The 3302-nt window shown below is 42.1% G+C and overlaps 1 protein-coding gene across 1 annotated transcript in view; it reads right to left on the bottom strand.

The window, feature by feature from the left end:
• Window positions 1–3302, bottom strand: part of Ccdc171 (coiled-coil domain containing 171) — a 533698-nt gene that overhangs the window by 142488 nt on the left and 387908 nt on the right. The window lies entirely within an intron of this gene.

The following is a 3302-nucleotide window of genomic DNA, read 5'->3' as shown; positions in this document are numbered from 1 at the left end:
GAGGCTGAAGAAAGGATTATTGTGAGTTTGAGACCAGCCTGGGCTACAAAATGAGCTCAAGGCCAGCCTGAACTTCATTGCAAGACCCTGCCTCAAAAAGACAAAAAAAAAAAAAAAGAAAAAAGAAAGATACTTTTAATATTTTTACCTTATGTGCTGATACAAAGCCTAACCTCAATATGTGACTCTACTAGATTTTATTCAGGAAAGATATGTGGACAGACAGACATTTATTACAGCCACAAAGAACAATAACATTTTCTGATTACCTATTTTATGTCGGGCATTAATATAATTAGAATTCATAACAACTCCATGAAGTAAATATACTATTATTCAATTATTCTCACTTTTAATGAGGAAACTTAGACAGAGGTCAAGTAACTTGCCCCAGATTATGCAGAGTCAGAGTTCAAAACCAGACAGATTAACATGTAAATAAATATATACTTAAAGAATAAACTGCTCTTGGCAATGACTTCTAAGTTGGAAAAATCAGTATAGGTTTTTAAAAGCAGTTGGGAGCCAGGGAGCTATCTCAGCAGGTACAAGAGCCTGCCTGGCAAGCACAAGGTCCTGAATTTGAGGAGGAAGAGGGGGAAGAGGAGAGAGGAGGAGGAAGAGGAAGAGGAAGAGGAAGCAGCAGCAGCAATCGGTATTCAAGGAAAGTGTTCAGTGTAGCCAAGAGCATCCTCAGCAGAATAAGCCAGCATGTTTGGCGAAATGCAAGAGGTACAATGGGTAGAAGGGAGGGTGCTATTGGGAATGACAGAAGGATCAGAATATACGTAGATGGCCAGCTAGATCAAAAACTAGACTTTTAAACCTTGTAAATGTCTTTGTATTTGGGGCTTTGTGGAGCTGCGTAAGTGTGGAGAGGAAAAGGACCTGAAAGGGATGCATGAGGTAGTGGGCACCAAACTCCATTCTACTCTTAGCCAGAACGTGCTCTAATGTTTCCCACAAGCTTTTCTACAAGATTTTGCTCCACAGATTAACATGCCCACTCTCGTCACAGGAAGCCAGTGAAGATGCTGAACGATTCCAGGCTGTGAAACAGCATTCTTCAATCTGTCCCAGGGACATACCTACAAACTGTAACTGCGAAATTAGAGTAAATATAAGCGATCATCCTGAATGTACTGCAACAGTTCATCAAACGCTTCAGGGAATGCTAACCAATGTTTAATATGATTTCACCACTGAGTAAAAAGATTCGATGGTACACTACATTTAAAGGACTTTAAAAAGAAACAGCTTGTAACAGAATTTTCCGAAAGTATTATACCACAATATATTTACTGTACACATCCTATAAATGTAGCACTATACTCTTTACATTCCTACTAATCTCAGTAGGAAATCCTACACATTATTTGAACTACATGACTGAGAACCATAAGCCATGAGCCATAGTGAAAATGTATGAGAAAAACTATAATATCTTAGAGATGCCAAAATGGAGATTAACAAATGAGCTTGACCTCACTGAAATGTCTTCAAAAACTGTGCTTACAAAAACTCCTGTATTTGTTCAGGGAACAGCGGTTAGAGGAACATACACACACACACACACACACACACACACACACGGAAAGTAACAACATTCATTCATTTATAACACCGCTGCAAAATGTGCATCTGTGTATGTACTCAGTTATTAGTACTACTTGAGTCATAAAGAGTTTACCAAAAAATCTGTGTGCTTGTCACGTCTGATACTTCTTTAATCAACCCATTCACCTGAAAAACTGTTATCCTTCTAAAATGAGTGAGATCGCCACCTAGTGTTGATTGACTCCTTGAAATGTCCCGCCTGCCGCCTGGGGAACCTAAAGAAGGGTTGAAGGGTAATTAACCTTGAGTGCACGTTCTAGAACAGCGGTAAACCAAGACTTGTCAGGTGCGCGGCCACGCAGAGCCCTCTCTATTGGCCTGGGAGTCAAGTCACCAAGCCAAGGTCTGACAAATTACCAGCATGGATACAACAGCAAAGAGCAAAAGCACGCCAAATCAAGAAAAATCTGTTTATATCACTGAAAGCTCTGTTATTGTGGCTTTTTTTTTTTATTTTAAGACAAAAGATGTTCATGTAGACTTTTTTTTCTAAAGTAAAAGAAGCGCTCAAGTTCAGTGCAGCGCTGGCACCTTGCAGTGAGCGGGCTCTGCACTGCAGCTGGGCGCGTCGTCTCTACAAGGCTCGCTCTCACTGCTTCCTCGCTTACTCGAACACCACAGCACGCTGAGTGAGCCTTCTTCAAAGCTAAGAAAAGTGTCCAAGCAATAGAGGAAAACGTCACCTAGACACACGGGCTTCTGGAGAGGTTAGTCAATGTGGCTAACTAGAAAATAGGTTCAGACTGGGCGTGGTGGCACGCGCCTGTGATCCCAGCACTTGGGAGGCTGAAAATAGGAGGATCACTGAGTCCGAGCTATGTAGTGAGACCCTGTAGAGCCTGTACTAAAAATACATTTAAAGAAAAAAGAAAATAGATTCATTTTGCATAATTACAAAGGAAAACTAGTTATTCTGGTAGCTCCTGTTCACCTCCACAAGGGGTGTGTACTTTTTGTCCCACTGATCCCAATCAACTTAAACTGAAAGTGCCTCACTTGGAAGGACTGTATGTCCCGCGTCCAAATGCGGAGTGCCCAACCTACTTGCTTTGCCCCGTGAGATGCACCCAGAAGTCAAATGCCAATACCCAGCAGACATGCAACAGCTAACCGCGTCCCAAATGCAGCGTCGTGTCAAGCCAGGTACCACTGGAGAACCTGGGGCCTGGGGCCACAGCGGCTGCTTGTGTCACTGAACGCCGTCGCCAGCCTAGTGGACAGAGCTCAAGAGAGAGAAGCACAGCTGGCCCGTGGTGAAGACATGTGACATGTAAGAGACAGCTTGTTACTGTAAGGCCGCTGAAACGGTGTAGACCCTGGTTACTGGGACACCACACACAGTATCTCGGCTCACACTTCCAAACTTGGAAATCTCATCTGGGATTTAACAACTATGAAAACCAACAGAAAAATCACTTTTTAGCTTGATTTAATATCGAATCGTCAGCAGAACAAATGAATTTTAATTAAATATTAAAAAACCAGAGTAAGTCATTTGAGACTTAAGTCAATATTAAGATATAATAAAAGTATTTCCTACCTTACAGAAAAATACTGAGTTTGCACATTACATATTAAAATACATTTATCTGGGGGCTGGTGAGATGGCTCAGTGGTCTAAAGCACCTACTTGGAACAAGCTTGGCAAAGCACAGGGACCGCGGTTCGATCCCCCAGCACCACAT

The sequence above is a fragment of the Octodon degus genome, unplaced genomic scaffold, assembly GCF_000260255.1.
Source record: "Octodon degus isolate 3935 unplaced genomic scaffold, OctDeg1.0 scaffold00044, whole genome shotgun sequence".
NCBI classification, from domain to species: Eukaryota; Metazoa; Chordata; class Mammalia; order Rodentia; family Octodontidae; genus Octodon; species Octodon degus.
Note: the sequence above shows the minus strand (reverse complement) of the source record. Positions and strands in the feature narration are given on the sequence as shown.